General features: G+C 36.7%; 1 long non-coding RNA gene across 1 annotated transcript in view; it reads right to left on the bottom strand.

Moving 5' to 3' along the window:
- LOC110366050 (uncharacterized) overlaps positions 1-17,583 on the bottom strand; it is a 173,173-nt gene that overhangs the window by 60,404 nt on the left and 95,186 nt on the right. The window contains exons 10-13 of the long non-coding RNA XR_002426063.2: positions 14,587-14,696; positions 12,663-12,822; positions 7,833-8,294; positions 4,740-4,963 (exon numbers count right to left, since the gene is read on the bottom strand). This is a non-coding gene — a long non-coding RNA (uncharacterized LOC110366050). The remainder of the gene's footprint in view (positions 1-4,739; positions 4,964-7,832; positions 8,295-12,662; positions 12,823-14,586; positions 14,697-17,583) is intronic.

The raw sequence follows: 17,583 nt of genomic DNA, 5'->3' as shown, positions 1-17,583 counted from the left end.
CTTAGACTCTTTGAAGGAAAAAAAAAAGATTTGAAAAGTAATGCTACTTTGCCCTCCATTCAAAATTCAGTATAGAGTCCATTCTGCTTCATCCATAGGCTTCCCATGTGATCCTTGGGTGGTAATACAAATAAATAGCAAAACAAACTAAGGCTGCTGGTTGGTAAGGGTTTTGGTGTTTCCATTAATAGGTTCTGACATACTTTCTTTGCATATGGCATTGGGAGAGAGTAGGATATCATTTACAACCTGAAGAACGGTCCTGTGGTTTCACCAAATGCACTCTTGTGGCCCAAGGGCAGGTGAGAAAGCAATCTTCTGAGAAAGACCCCTCTTCTTTCCGCTTCAGTGTTTCCAACAGCCACACATGCTTTCCAAAGTAGTGGGATAGCCAGTATTCCAATCCTAAGGCTTCCAACACATTTGGCTATAGGTAATGCCAAAGCATCACATCAACAAGCCAATTCAGCACCATAATGTTCTTACATAAGGGACTGAATTCCAGAGGCACAGTGAAATCCTGCTAAATAGAGTATCTTCCCTAGATAAAACGGGAGGTAGGGAAACGTAAGGTAGACTTACAGAGCTACCGCTCTGAACATAATAAAGAAGACTTAAGATTTTTGCCATGTTTTCTTCTAAATTTACTTAGAAATTTGGACATCCAAAGTGAACAGTAATGATAAATGGTGAGAAAATATTTATCCATACTGTTTTTAAGCATCTAACCTAGTTTGTGTGAATAATTTTCTGGAAATGACTGTGTCTTTTGTTTAGTGTAGACACCTAACATTAGCCTACTTTTGGCTTCTAACTAGGATGTTATTCAGAACAATTACATTAGATTACATGAATATGCCCCATGGGGTCAAAATCCAAAAGGTAACTTTGAAAAACCTTGGTTGTTAAGTTTATATATTCATTGGATGACTTTAAATTGGTGGAAAAACGCCAATTATGTTTTGCAACACAGTGTACAAATATAAAATAATTCCATGAACAAAAATATCTAGATGTAAACACAGATTGATATAACTCAGAACATCCTAATCACTCTTGGAAACATGAGTCTCATACTGTACATATAAACTGTGTCATCATGACAAAAAGCATCCCTGGATCCCAGAGTTTTCTACTGAGTTTGTTTAAGTTTCTGCTAAAATAAAAAGGAACTATTTTCAAAGGCACAACAGATAGTTAGATGTCTAACTCTGAGCAAAGTCAACACCTGGAATGGTATACTATATTAAAATCTTGGGAAGATTTCCAAAGCCTCTAAAAAGAGATAGTTTTTGTAACCTATGTAAGACAATTTAAGATTGTTCCTCTGCCTAAAAGGCTATACCTGACTTCCCACTACCTGATGACCATATATTTTATTGCATCTTCATTGTGCTGGAACTAGGCAAAACACAAAGTTTTTTTGTGGGATTATGTTTCAGTTTGTCTGAGGCACAGAAAGGCAGGAAGGTGTGGAGGAAGCCAGGAATGCTATGACCTCAAGTTACTTTTAGAGTTGAAAAAGCGAAACAGAATTTCCTGTATCCCTTGGCCCTACTCAGGTCTTCAGAGGGGCTATTAAACATATGTTAGATATACTAATTAGATACTGAGCATATGTAGTATCTTTTAGTTATACTTGAAGCTTTCTAGCTATTTCAAGACAATGTGGACACAGCTGTGTAAATACTTCAAATTTAATCCTTAGAAATCAAGGTTCTCAACACAGAGGTATACCATCTAAAATGCTGCTAGGTGCCTACTGAAAAATTCCAAGCTGCTCCTGTGTCTATCTTCAATTTTCACATACACGGAAAGTTTCTCCAAAGTACCTATTTACATTTTTGTGTATCATACTTTTTTAAACTGACCTTTATAATATTTTTGAAAAAAATTCCCACAATTGTTAAAAAGTTTCCTTTTGATTTTTACCCTATTCTGCAAGACATGAAAATATTCAGATTATCATTACCTTACAAGATGCTCTTTTCTCATAATGCAAATGGAGAGGGAATATTTCTCCTCACTATTTTTCAAAACAAGCATAATAATTTTAAGTTCAAACTACCTAAATTTTAGTTTCCTTCCATATTATTTTTAAAGGGTTTCATTTGTTTGTTTGTTTGGGGTTTTTTTGAGGAAAAAACCCAAAGAAGCATCAAAACATCATGTTTTGTTTAACCTCAAGCAACATTTTTGTTCCCTCTCACTTCTCATTCAGAACTGCGAGCTGACCAGATCAAAAGAATGATCTGTTTTCCCACACTTCAGCCTAAGGTCATTTGCATAGAATACAGTACTTCAAACTGTTTACAATAAGTGACAATTCAGTTCTAAAAAGGCAACTAAATTTTATGGAGTTATCTTAATAAAATAAAGGGTTACAAGTCTTCTTTCCCTGAAGAAAGTGTGTGCATCTGAAGTAACTGCTGTTTTAGCACCTCTATTCTGCCTACTTAATGCAGACTAGGAATAAAATTTTAATGTACTAAAGCATTACAGTGTATAAATAGAGTGTATATGATGCTAACAAGATTGCAAAGTAGCTCCTATAGGCAACTTACTTTTTAAGACAAAAGTGAGAAGTAAACAACACAGGGCTAGATTCTCATTTATCCTAGCATACAAGACCTCCAGCAATGTCCTTTCTCTCTCCAGGTGGGTTGATGTTGGATTACAGCAAAAGCAAGCAGCATCAGCTCATGTTTAGACAGTCTCATGGTCTTTGGCAAAGGGCAACAAAGATGATTAAGGGAGTGGAGCATCTCCCTTATGAGGAAAGGCTGAGGGAGCTGGGTCTCTTTAGCTTGGAGGAGACTGAGGGGTGACCTTATTAATATTTACAAATATATAAAGGGTGAGTGTCACAAGGATGGAGCCAGGCTCTTCTTGGTGACAACCAGTGGTAGGACAAGGGGTAATGGGTTCAAACTGGAACATGAGAGGTTCCACTTAAATTTGAGAAGAAACTTCTTCTCAGTGAGGGTAACAGAGCACTGAAACACGCTGCCCAGGGGTTTGTGGAGTCTCCTACTCTGGAGACATTCCTGTGTAACCTCATCTAGGTGTTCCAGCTCCGGTGGGGTGATTGGGCTAGGTGATGTCGCTTCCAATCCCTAACATTCTGTGATTCTGTGGTTCTGCGAATATAATAAGGGCCTCTGGAGAGGCAGTTTTCATTAGTCACTTTCAAAAGAGACCACTGATAGAGATGACACAAGATGAGGTCCTGCAGGTCCACTGTACATGCACTTGATATTTGCAGGGGCAATGAGCCCAAAGCCTACTCTTGTTCTGCAGTTTATCTTGGCCAGAAGAAACCAGGAAATACCCACATTCACATATGGATTTGTTTCTAGACCAGAGAAGTTTAACAAACTTTTCAAAAAATACTTTGAAGGAAAACAAGCAAACTTATAATGATAAACAATTTATGTGAGCCTCTTTGTATAGTTATTCTTCTCAGTTCCATGGAGGGTTAACGACAAAGTGCTTGGACAGTCTGCAGCTTGCCATGGTTTGCCATCCTGCAAAAGGTCCCAGAGGGAGCACAGCTCTGCACCTGGCCTTCACCACCCATGAAGAGGCCAGAGGCTGGGCTGTCTGCCTTCCCCTAGCCTTAGTCATCCTGCAGCCGGGGGATGCAGGGTTTGCGACGGTGAGAGAGAGCTCATGTTAATGAGCCCTTCCCATCATGCGGATCTTTATGCCTAATTCATCAGGCACTTTAGAGAGTGATCAACTCATCAACAGCCACACAGTGAATTTTTTAGCTCAAGGCTGGCTTATGCTCTCTTGTCTGTGCAAAACTGTGGTTAAAGAGACTGAGTGGGTGAAAGATACGTCAATAAATAAAATGTCAGCAAGACCTTCTCTCACTGGCCTAATGACTGCTGGACTCTTTTTCCAATACTGAAGTTAACAAAGAGAAAAATAAACAAATAAACAACAAAACAACAAAACAACAAAAAAGGAAATTTGAAATAATTCCATGTCCCAATAAGCATTCTCTAGAAAAATCTCCTGATGTGTTTATTTCAATGCATTTAAGGTATTGAGAGATTTCGTGAACCATTACTTAATTTAATGAAAAGCTTTGAGCACACAACCATTGTGATTGCATATGCACACGTCCATTCTCTCCTCTCTATCCTATTCCTCTTGCTACCCAGTAACTACTGTTTTGCTGTCTGCTGTGCTCTGAATCTCTGTGATTCTTTAGGAAGAGACTGTCAAAAACAGGCTGAAGGTGCTGTTAAATGCACAGATACACATCATAACAATTTTTCCCTTGATTCTCACTTACTGGCTTTAGATCTAACATATCACTATTGTTCTTGTATTGAGTCTTCACATGAAGTTTGGAGGTTTCAACATATAATTTGGTGATTTAGTCTCAAGTTTAGCAAACTTTAGTTACCATTCATTAGAAAAAAAGACATTAAGGCACAAACAAGCTATCTATATTGCCAGTCTGCATTAGGAAACTAATCTAGTTGGAAATAAAAACAATGTATACTTAGAAACAGAAATAAAAATTATCGTAGTTGTGTGTCCTGTGGAGCTTTCAATGACTTTTTGAAGTACAGTGGGAAACAATGGACTTGGCTTTTGCAGTTCAGTAAAATGCTTATCAAAAAAGAGAACCCAATTAGATAAAATCTTATAAAATAATATCTCTGTCCTGCAAAAAAGGAAATAAAAATCCCCAAATCATCACAAGGCAATTTCAGCATTACCTGTATGAATTGCATTAAGTCCTTCATTCTCAAGTTTTTCTTGAAGTGTTCGTATTCCTTAGTAGATTAATATATCCTTTGTTGCCGTTGTGGCTTTCAAGTTCAGCATGGCTGCAACTCTTTTGAGGAGGAACTTGAGGACGCATGCATCTCTCGGGGTGGAGATCCACCGCTGGTATTCATATTTTGTTTAGCACTGATGGACAAGGGAAGGCTTGAGAAGGCTTTGAAGTAAAAAACAAACAAAAACCCATGACCATAGTCCTTTGAAAACTGAAGAATCATAGTCCAGTTTTCATTTTGAAAGGGTTTGGATTTGAGGCACTAAATGTCCAAGTGTTTTTCAAAGTGTTTAAGCAAGATTAAATAAACAGTTTCTGTAAGACTTTAATTGGGACTTTATTGTCCAGCATGACCTAGTAGATACTGATCTATATGGGTGTTGTTTGTTGGCTTTGTTTCACTGAAAAGTTTACATTATTCTGTGTTGTCTGAGGTTTAAAAACCTTGATCACATTTATAACTGCAGGCATCTCCAGTAATGCATTTCTGAAGAAGGTAGGTATAAGATACAAGGATACAGGGGCCTAAAAGAAAATCTGTTCATAGTTTTATATCTCACAAGTCTCTCTCAATATATTCTTTAAAACATGAAATAACTTTATATAATTTTGCCCATAGAAGATACAAGCAGAAGCACAACTGTTTGTAAAAGTTGAAGAAAAGCATTTAAGTCTACTTGGCATCATTTCTGTTCTTTACAAATCTGTTACATGAAAAAAAATCACAGCTCCAGGGAGCTAAGCTATTGTACTTGAACTGGAAGGTCTGACCCAGATATGGACTGTACCCATTATGTAGAGACCATCAATTGACAAACATTTGAAAGTGTTCAGACTACCAACAAGAATAATATGACAAAAAATCCATTGGCACAAAAATATATCATAAAACACCTGAGGTCTAACAAAGAAGCTAGTGCTGGTTCATTGTGAACAGACAGTTTCAAGAGTCTTGCAGTTTTACTTGGTTTTGTAACATGCTTAGTGGAACTCAGAAAAGCACCTGGCTCTCAGATAAATGCTTCTTTTAGAGAAAATCTAGGAAGTTATGCAATGATTCTGGGTATGTGATCTGGGAATTTGGAGTACCCTCAACACTCCTTGAAGTTTGGGGGAAGGAAACAGGGGTTCTTTATTTTTTTGAGTTGTAAATTATGAAGGTCGAGCGGGTTTTCACACAATGGCAGCTGTGGGTGCTACAGATGAGCTATCAGAAATATAACAGCAGTGGTGCAAATGCAAAGCAGATCTGCAGGAGAGTTAGGCTGAGTGTCAGGGGGAATTTGGAGATGTGGACTAAGGAAGAAGGGCCAACATTTTCCTCAACCAGATTTGGGAAATAAGGCTCAATCTACAAGTTAAACTGCTTCATAGGTTTTACATGTGTAAACCAGAGACTCACATGGTTAACAGAATACACATGCTCTGACCCCCCATGCCAATTTAAACCAGGTGAAGATCTGCCTCATACATGAACCTATTGTTAATGCAACATGTCTTGTGCCTACTTTGAACTTCTTTGTGTGACAATCCGTCAGGGTCATACTAAAATGAAAACATTGCTCTTCATTTCCTTCAATCCAGGATGGAGCTATAAGAGTCTTCCCACTGATTTCAGTAGGATTTTGTCCAACATTTTCCAAAACAGTCCACGTGTAAAACAAATTAAGTTACAAAACGCCTCCTTTTGATGATATTAGCACCATTCAAAAAATAATAAAAGAAAATGAAATTTCTGGAAAAAATATCTCCTTTGATTTTTCCCCTGTGTAACTTCCTTGGCTGTGTGTTTAAGCTGAACAAGAGCTCTAGCTTTCTGTGTGAGCATGATATCAGGCACCACAAATGCTCAGCTTAGAACTGTCAAGCCACACATAAAATATTGATACCTCACATTGGCAGGGTTAATACAGTGTTATTTTAATTGCAAACACACTGTGGGTGATTAGTCAAACTTGGTGCGTCTTGAATTCTAAGATAAAGATGCCTTCTGGCTGGACCTCCTATGCAATTAGCACTATGACCCTCATGTTCTCTTCTCTGTTATTAATATGATTGGTCTAATATAAGTATTAGATATCATTCATTAACCTGTTGTGAACCGTCTTAGAAACCATCTTTGAATAATAGACTACGTTCCTTTTTCTAAATCCATTTACTAGCAGGGAGAGTGAAAAAGACAAGCTTTCTCCATTAGACTGACTGGTATAGTGTTAAGCAATACATAGTGTATGAAATTATGAAAGAACAAATTAAATAACAGGGCATATCTGGCTCATTAGTAATGGATGACCAGGTGCTCATTATGTTGAATTTCCACCCTGTTCATAAGATGAATGCACATGCCAGAACAGAAATATGCTAACTGACCCTGCCTGAAAATAAACTAATGCACATCTGGAAGTCCACTGGTTTGCCAATTCACTACTGTTTTCTTTCTTTCTCTCTTTCTCTTTCTTTCTCTTTCTCTTTCTCTCTCTTTTTTTGTTCTTTCTCTCTCTTTCTCTCTCTTTCTCTCTTTCTCTCTCCTTCTTTCTCCCTTTCTCTCTCTCTTTCCCTCTCTCTTTCATTCTTTTTCTCTCTTTGTCTCTCTTTTTCTCCTTCTTTCTCTCTCTATTTCTCTCTTTCTATCTTTTCTTTTAAACCAAGAAGTTTGAATTTGGATATTTTACTTGTCATTAAAAGTGCATTCGCCTACGTGCTAGCTATTAAAAAATCGCAGACTATTATTAGCATTAGGTGAAGAAAAAAAAAACGTATTTTGGAAGGGAAGTGCACTCTTCTGTGGGGCCAGATCTTCAGCTGGTAGGAATCAAATACTCCACTGCCTTGAATGGAATTATGTTGTTTACATCAGCTGAGGAAAATGTGCAGTGAAAGAGCATTATCCAACATAAGCAAGACAGGATTGTAAACAGTAACTGGTCATAGTTTTGCTGACTTTCCTTGTTTAATATTTTTCCTTAATAACACTCTGAATTGTTGTTATGCTCCTATGTGAAAGCTTGATTGTTTCACATTGTTTACCCACCTCAGGTATGTGGACCTGTCAGAGTTCCTGGTTTCCAGTGCGTGGGGCACCTCTTCTCCAGTCTGAGGACAAGGACACATGTTTCAGGATGATTGTCTAAAAATGGTGTCGAGATTCACCTTATGTGGTGGCCAAGGTGAGCCCCATCACAGAGGAAGGGCTGTGGATTTAAACCACTGACAAAGGGAAAGAGAGTGTAGGATGGTGTTCCGTGGCCTCTGCACCTCATTAGTAAGCACACACTCCTGATTTTGTGAAATTCCACACGGTCCCGCTTACCTCATGGGTGAAGGGTCAGCTGTGCTCTGTGTGCCGGTGTGACCACTAATGGGGCATGGGTGCTGGGTGCTGCCCTGCAAATTTGTGAGGTGAAGGCATGACAGTGGGAGAAGTATCATCTCCAACAGGTCCAACTTACATTGGCTGAGACTTAGCAGGTCACTGTATAGAAAAATAGTCTTCCTGCAAAGGAGAAATCAGTGTCCATGTTTAATAACATAAATTTGTTCAAAGTAGGACTCCAAGTGTGAGCACAGATTTGAATTCTTTATGTTTTTACAGAGGATGAACTCAGTGAGTATGTATTTATTCTAGATATTCCTGTTGAAGAGGAAGCACAAGGAGGCAGAAGATTTGCTGATCCTTCTCTCTGATATCCAGAATGCTATTGCATTAAGGCATCACATTTTAAACCATGCTTCCTAATTACTTGAATAAGAGCAGCTCAGAGTGATTGCCTTTAACATTGATCAAGAAATGCTCATAAAAGAACTGTACACTGTGTCATCATCAAATGTGTATTGTGTTTTCAATGGAGATTTCCAGGGTCTCTGAGAAAGACAGTCATACCTATTGCTTAAACTAAACGTTGAATTGTATGACTTCTGCAGAGGTCAGCTACTAATAACTTAATTCTTAATCATCTGCTAACAACCTGGAGATCAGTTCAATTGTTAGGAATTCTAGCAATAACAAAATTATCACTGTGTTGAATTATTAAAGGCTTCTATCAAAGAATGAGTTTAAGTTGCTTTGGTCTTGTGCAAAAATTCCTCTGATCTTTGGCAATCATAATTTATTTACAGCTTCCATACGTTCTCCCTCTTTCACAAAGAAACAGGATTTCTTAAGTATGGCCAGGAGGCACTGGATTTTCCTATGTAGAACTGTCTCTCAGTTAGGAAGGTAGAGAGGAACTGCTGGCTTGAAGGTTGAGCAGCCAGCTTTTCTGTGTGAAAGGCAGGTTATCTAAACATTTTCTTCCCCTGAGAGAGATATTCATAATATTTATTCTAAAATACAAATATTAGGGCTCTTTGCTCCACGTGAATTATCCTTAGGTAGAGTAAATACAGTTCAGGTTAAAATAAAATCAGGGCTTAGCAACAGCTAATGTTTACATTTATAAAAACTACACATAGAGATTATTGCAGGAAAATGTTCCAGAATTTATTAAAAAGTTCCCATTTTAGCTGGATAAAGAACGTTTTAACAGCTGGACTTGAACCCACATTGGCTGTAACTGTGTATTGTGGCTTCCATAGAGTATCTCTGTTTAATGTGGACATCTTCCGAAAAGTTGGGATTGGTTCGTTTTGCAGAAGGCAGATTAATAACAAATGTCCTGGTTTATAAATTACACAGGACAGAATTATATATTTATTTATTTATTTATTTATTTTAAAAAATTCAGCTTCTATCAACTAGCATTTGACAATCCTTTAGAACTGAAGAGAGATATGATCACCCATTTATCAGTGTTACTTGTCTGTGTCAGACATGTAATTACTTGAAGCATTTGGTCAGCTACAGTGAAAATGGAACAGAGAAGCAAAGAACAACTGATTTTGTATATCATTGCAGATTGTACTTAAAATTGCAACGCAATTTTAAATGGTGTCTGACACTACAAAGTAAGGTATACAGAAGTATAAGACTAATTTCTCGGTTTTGAAAATAATTGACACTATGTTGTTGCTTTAAACTGATGTCCTTCTGTTGAAGTTCACAACAGATATGCACAAAGGCCTGATTTTCTTTAGAAATAGGATATAGTAAATGCTCCAAGCAAAATGCTTGCCTATTTTTCACACAACAGTTCTCAGTTTTTATTTTAAACTGCTTATACACAAGCAAAAAAATGAACATGATCTTTAGTTGATATGCCTTCCGGTCTCTAGAGATCAAACCAGCTGGGAACAGACAAGAGATCTTCAAATTGTGCTTACTAGTTTTTTTAAGGTCTACTGAAGATGCACTCATATTCTTAGCAGGGTTTGATGATTCCAGCAGCATGAAAGGGAGACACATTAGGAGGCTCACCAGCTATTTAGTTAGTGCATGCAATTATAAAACCAGAGTTATTCAAAATGGCACTAGACTCTTCCTCAGGCCTTTTGCTAAAATGCTTGTTTTCAGTCATATAGTGAAGTTGTCTCCTCTCTATGGCACATTTTCCCACACAGTTGCAAAGTCTAATTATACGGGAGGGTTGATCTTAATTGCAACTTCTACTGCCATGGCTATGCCCATGGTCTGCTTATTTCTGCTCCATAGCATTCCTTGCAAACAGATATAAAATATAAACACATTCAGTTGCTCTCTCTCTCTCGAGCAATTTTACCTATGATAAGTTAGCCCCAAAAGAGTTCATCTGGTTCTAGGAGCGAAAGCCCAGTTTTCTGAATTTTTGTTCATTGGATCAACAAATCCTGGCACAGACACATAGGAAAGGCACATCATTAACAGGCAAAAGGCTGATAATCTGCTGATAACTCCACACACCCGTGTAGCATGTGTCTCTATAACCTACCCTCACAGTGAAGTTCTTTCCAAATGCTCAGTGCTAACCCAGTGTTATCCCAGCTGAAATAGCAGCAATTAAATTTCCATTGCAAAGAAAGTACGAACAAAGCTGAACACTCTTGTAAAAAAAAAAATACACTGTTCAGATGGGGAAAGCAGCTATGAATAGCTGAGAACTCTGTCAAATCAACATCATTTCTCATCAGACCACTTCAAGGTGCTTCTCTTTGCAGTAACATAATGCATTTCAATTTCTGTCACTAGCAGTTTTCCATGCTTAGAAAAATATGCTACATGATTATTTTCTATCTTTAAAGACATTGATTTCCCTCTCTAACGTTCTGTACTAAAGACTAGTAAAATTAAACATATATAATAATAAAATTAAAACAAAGTACTAAACAGAAAGTAAACAGCAAGGGTGTAGGAAGATTGCATCTAAAAACATCCTTTTGAAGTTAGAGACATTGGAAAGTTAGGATTGAAAACAAAAGGTTAGAATGGAAGCACTTTTGAAATGTAATCTGTAATGGTTATTGCACTGTCCTACAGTACTCAATTACAAACCCACTTCTGATATGATTCCATACCCTTAAAGCTGCATTACACATTCAAATCCTCTTGTTCGTGTATGCAAGAGGTTAAAAAGTGTTTGGTTTGGTTTTGGTGTTTTGTTTTGGTTTTGTTTTGTTTTGTGTTGTTGTTGTTGTTTTTTATTCCCTACAGGAGAATGACCATGAAGGCAGCTCCCTCAGACACTGAAAGGAAATAGGAATACCTCTATCTCTTTATTAAAATATGCAGATAAGTTCAGGTTTTTTTCCCTCTATTCTCAAGAAATAAACTTTTTAATATATGTTGTTATATGATTACATACAAGGAAATATATTTTATTTTACAATATGTAAATAAGCTGCATTTATCAAAAGCAACTCTGTTCATTTTTTCTTTCATTTGGGAAAATGGGAACATATATTTTATAGCTAACTGTGCAATATTATTGTATCTAATATGATTTCAGCTGAGGGAAACCAATGAATACAAGTTTGGGGGGAAGGTTTTGAAAAATGGTTCCCCTCATTTTTAGTATAAGGTTTTGTTTATAATCAAAGAAATTACTCTGGTTAACTGAATGAAATAAAATCTCCTTTGTCACTTCAAATAGAATAACCCTGCTTGCAGTTTTAATCCAAACTGCGCAGAAATTTGAGGTGTTTGATCAGAGTTCACATATATGATGAAATATTAGATGTCTGGAAAACAATCCAACACACGTACAAAAGAAATAATTGGCATCAAAAGCATGGGAAAAGTAATCATGATTTGATCCTCCACTCACACAAACATATTTTAAAGCTGTTAACAGTTTCTCCGAGATCACCTATGCAGTCAATCTGCTGTGGGGCACTTTGTACTCAGGCTTGGTGGGTTTAAATGGATGGTCATTTCTATCCAAAAATAAAAATTGTTATCTTTTCTGAAACTCAGAGATAATGTTTTTCATGGTATACATGTATGTACCAGTATTTGACTATAATGTAACAGATTTTCATTGGTATACCAAAGAGAGATCATATGGAGTTATTAAATTATCCACATTAGCAAAGGAACTGGCGTGCAGATTAGGGTGAAGAAATACATCTAGGCTTAAATCCCAGTTTTCCTGTGAGCCAGGCAGCTTCATTTCTGCCAATTTGAGAAAAAATAGTCCAAAACTGGTCCCTAATATGTGCTTTAGTTCGACCTCAACTATGATAAATTTGTACCAGCCTAAGAGGGGGAAGTTAGGACCAGAGCCACACCTTTTTTAACTTTATCCTTTGAGATCAAATCTTTGCATCATGATACATGTGCCATCACCATATTACTAAATAAAGGTTAACCCATGTTGCTGAACTACAGATTAGTTACCAAAAACAGTCATGCACTCTTAGACTTTTCCTGTGAAGTGTGGGAACCGAGGGTGGCATCATCCATTTTCTCTAAACTAGCACAAGTAGAATACAGTCAGCATTAAAGTCTTACCTCTTAGAAAAATTAGTAAACAAATTTTTCCATTTTTTGGTGAATGGATCGATGACACAGCAAGTAGGAAGAATTTGTCATGTGCAAGACCAAGTTCTGGAAGTTCACCACGCTCCAATTTTTCCCCAGTCGCCTTTTCTCCAGTGAACTGTGTACTCTTCTGTTGACAAGTGCACAGGAGTTTGACACCATCAAACGGAACCTCAGTAGTCAAGAGCTACCTACAGGAAACATTCTCAGTACCGCGTAAGAGTGCCAAATGACTTCTGCATTGAGAAGACCCACTGATGTCAGAATTCATCACAGACCCATTACAGGAATGGATATTTTCAAAGTCTGCTGCTTATGGTCATACAAACTTTTCCAACTATTATAATTTCTGTGGAAAAGTTTTTTTCATGCTTTAAACTAAATGAACAGAAAGTCCAAAAAACAGTCTATGACAGTCTTTGTAAAATTAATAAGAAATACAAGGAACCAAATAAAAATGATAAAAACAACCTAAGCAAAAGAATAATAAATTTGATCCAGGCTTTTGATCATTCTTCAGCCATTGCACTTGGGACTGGGCTTTACAAACACATCTCTCCGGTAGTTACACTGCAAGGCAATATAGCATTACATTTATGATGACAAAGTAAATTATTCAATAAAGAAATTCAGATTTCATTAAGGTCTTTTTTCCTCTTAAATTTATGCAGCAGTGTATATTTGCACATTGCTATTTATCTGTCTAGTGATCCTTTTTAGTATATGTGTGCTTCCTAATGAGTCAATAGCCAAAATCACTCTAGTATGATGGTATATCTTTCCTTCTACTTTCTCTCAGTTGATTTAACCTTCTTTTCTTTCTTTCTGTATCATCTACTTGATGATTCTTTTCTCAACTCTCTTTCTAAATAAATTCAGTTGTACATGTTTCTTACCCCCTTATTCTTAATTGCAGTTACTTTCTAGGGAACAGTGAAGGATTGATCAGAAATAAACTTTTTCTTCCATTTTGAAAACAGTCATAAGTATGATGGTTTGAATTTCCTATACTAATAGGCTTCGTAGAATAATTGCTCTCTGCATAAACTCTACCTCTGCATTTTTCTACTGAAATATCTGAAAATGTAACAGTCCAACTGGAAGCCAGAAAGTAAAGATCACAGTGCCCAAATCAGCAGAACGGGTTATCTGAACAGTCTGGAAAGTGTCTTCTAGTCAGTGACAGTGGACCATTAGCTATTTCCTCTCTCATACCAACATGTAGCAGCAACGCTGAATCCAAGTAGGTGCTTAGGATATAAGTCATTGTGCTAAACTAATAGGAGATTTTTTTATCTTTTATTTTAATAATCAAACATGTCAGTCTTTCCAAGCATACCTCATTTTATCTTTTCTGAGAACAGCTGCAAGAGCTGTCTTTGTCCAGATGTTAATTTTGGGCAGATACTGAACTATTTAGTGACAGGCAATTGCACCAGATGAAAACTGGGATTTTCAGGGAACACTATGATGGACTGCCATACAGAAGCTGCAGCCTCCTAAAGTTACTGTGAGAGAACTCACCATGACAATTTAAAAATCGACTCATGCTTTATGGTGTTCCAGACACGAGTGAGCATGTAAAAAGAATGAGTTCATCCTCAGATCCTTGTTTTCGGGGAGTGACTGGACTAATTTATTTCACCTCTGCTCTTCAAATATACCTTCATATTCTTGAAGAAGCACAAAGATACCCCATACTGAAATCATTCACATGGACCATATGCAGACCTGTAAGTCCTTAAAAATGGAGAAGGATCACTCTAAAACTAGTGGTATGTATCTTTTATGGCCATGTTTAAAACAGTAATACAAAGATCTGTACATTTGATTTTTAAAAAATCAATGATTTATTTCATGATTTTATTTCAGAGAAAAAAATAAATTCTCTTACCTATGCCTAAATCCCAAGGTGCTGGTCATTTTTTTAAATTTATTTCCCAGGAAGAAAGGAGGGATAAAATCTGTGGTTTTTACCTTTTTCTCATTAGTAAATGGAGATACCTAAACCAAAAATGTAAATTAAATCTCTTTTCATCTGAAACTTCTTTGTTACAATATAGCATAAATTTTATTTAGAAATAAGAGAATCACAAATCTTATTTTTGTGATTTAGCTCTCACAGAAGTTCAACTTTTTTTCCCAGTTTCTGCATTCAGTAAAGAGACATTACATTGTGGGAGACAATCTTAAAGGTCTTCTGGGTTCAGAACTGGCTTATTTCTAATGAAGTCTTGTAGCACAAGTTAATAAACCTTTTTTTTCAGCTCTTACAGCTTCAGGAAGCATACAGGTATATTCTTATTGAGATAGGTGATGACTAAAAAATTCTAGTTCTAGATTTCTTGATTCCGTAAATAAGCTGAAGTGAATGTTATTTTAAAATGACATCTTATTTTTCAGTGGAGTTGTCTTTGGAGACAGAAAGGTAGTAATCCAGATTGGCACTCATCCTCCAAAAAAGGTGTTAGCTGAAGTAATAACTACAAAATAAATGTTATTTCTTTTACTATGACTGACTGACATACAGAATTATAACTTGCCCTTGTTTTCTGCATAGGACATGGAAGACATTTGCATTTTTGATTGTCAAAGGATATATGGAATCTATGTATTCATTTTATTTTTTTTCTGAAACACCCCTTGCTTCTCAAGATCAGATGATCCTTTTCTGATTTTAAGATCTTAAGGAAATATTCAGAACAAAGTAGCTCCCTTCAGTTCCTTGCTTCTCTTTTTCCACTTCAATATTTAAAAAAAAAAAAAATAAAGAAATCAAAACACAGTCATGCTGTTACTGTTTATTAAGTAATTCCTTAGCCTGAAAAAAGGTAAGAAATCCACTAGTTTAAAATATTCAGAGGCTCTGCATATACTTCCATGTTATCTTGTCCTCTGTCCCCTATACACTTCTGGAACAGAAGAAGAAAGGGGAAGAGGTGTTAGTGCATCCAGTTTCTGTTCTGTCCCTGTTCCATGCTGCTGGGGAAAAGATCAAATTGGATTGTCAGAAGATACTCCTCCTGCATCCCCTATGTGTTTGCTTGAAAGAGTGTGCTGGACATGGCTTGCTGTAATTTTCACCTTCAGTCCCACAAAATTTCTTTCTGGCTAAGGACTGTGTGAGAAACACTGGCGATCATGTTAGTGTTTTATGAGACAGCAAGCATGTCCCAATGCTTCTGCAAGGCCATGTCTGTTTTGTTGCAGACTGTGAAACTAAGTCATATTTTGTAAGAACTTATTTTTAATAAGGATGTAAGGATTATTTTTTTCCTTAAACTAAGCAATAAAACAAAGAGCAAACCAGGGAAACACACAAACAAAAGCCACAAAAACCCCCAAACCCAACCAACCAACCAACCACCAAATAAAAAGCCAAAAACAAAAAAAAAAACCACCACCAAACGCCACATTCCAGTTCAATCAGATATTTCCAGAATGGACGTCTCAATGAGTACTCTACACTAGCCTCCGTTCCCCTAATCCAAATAGGGTGAGACAAAAAATCACAGAGGGGCAGAAACCCTCATGGGATACGGAGGTACAAAATTTTGTCCATATGGTATTCCATAACATCATTCAGGCATTCCACCCAGGAGAAATGCTTTTAGAACCCTGCCCAAATAGAAGCTCACTTACTACAAAAAGGAAATAAATGCAGATGTTCGTTTTTAAAATTAGTATCATTTGTTTTCCCTGGCACTGAAATTAAAGGCACATTTAAAGCAAACATAAAGGCTCCTTTTGTTAGAGATATGCGACCTGTGTGCTTGAAATTTAACTTTGGATTGTTAACTGCCCCTTGAGGAAAGTGCTGTCAGTATCAGAGATAGTATTAGAATCTATTAAAAAGTAGAAATCTTAGTACTATAGAGACATATAAAGCATTTAAATATCTGACTGGGTAACTGGAATTTTATAATTGATTTTGTCTTTGAAAGTAAACTTTAATTGCCTCAGTTTTATATAAGCAGCCACAAATTCAAAAACTCCCATTTTTGAATCAAGGCAAACCTAAGGTTTTCTGAAGTTTAAATCACAAAAACAAACCACACATCCTGGAAAAACTGGGAATTGGTATCAGCAGATTCTGACTCCTGGTGTTTCTCTGTCTTGGAATTCTGACTTGGATCCTAAGCTTTTCTACTCAAGTTACACATCCAAAGTACTGGAAAAAGAAGTCTACATGTTATATCTGTCTCAGGGAAAGTTTTTAATTTTACATAGTTCAAACAAACAAACAAACAAACCCACCATACTCTGAAACAACTACTTATTTTCACATGTAAACTTCTCAGATATTCAACATTCTCTCAAAACTACAATTTCTTGAAGTACTCAGACACTGACATTTTTAGACAATGCGAAGAAACAGGCCCTGAAGGTAGTGGTGTTCTTCTAGTCATTGAATCACAACACATCATCAAGCACAGCTAAAACTTTTACCTTTGATCCAACTTCAGGTTTTGTCATACTCAGAAACTCCGAGTTATCCTATCCTTCAGGTGGCTGCATTCAGCCTTTGCTCCAAAATGAAAATACGCCCTGCTTTGGAAATTTTCCCTTGTATTTTTTTCAGACATCAGAATCACACACAGAATCACAGAATCACAGAATGTCAGGGATTGGAAGGGACCTCGAAAGATCATCTAGTCCAATCCCCCTGTCGGAGCAGGAACACCTAGATGAGGTTACACAGGAAGGCAAGTGCACTTAATATTTTTTGTTTTCTTTGTTTGAGATAAACATGTTACACACATGAAAAGATGTAATTAACACAGGTGAAAAGAGAATAAACCTAAGATTTATGTCATTCACCTGCAGCAGAAGACCCTAAAAAACTCATCTTCTTTGAAATATGAATTTATTTCTACAAAACAAATAAAAG

This window comes from Columba livia, chromosome 2, assembly GCF_036013475.1.
Source record: "Columba livia isolate bColLiv1 breed racing homer chromosome 2, bColLiv1.pat.W.v2, whole genome shotgun sequence".
Taxonomy (NCBI): Eukaryota; Metazoa; Chordata; class Aves; order Columbiformes; family Columbidae; genus Columba; species Columba livia.
This window is presented reverse-complemented; position numbering and strand designations above follow the sequence as displayed.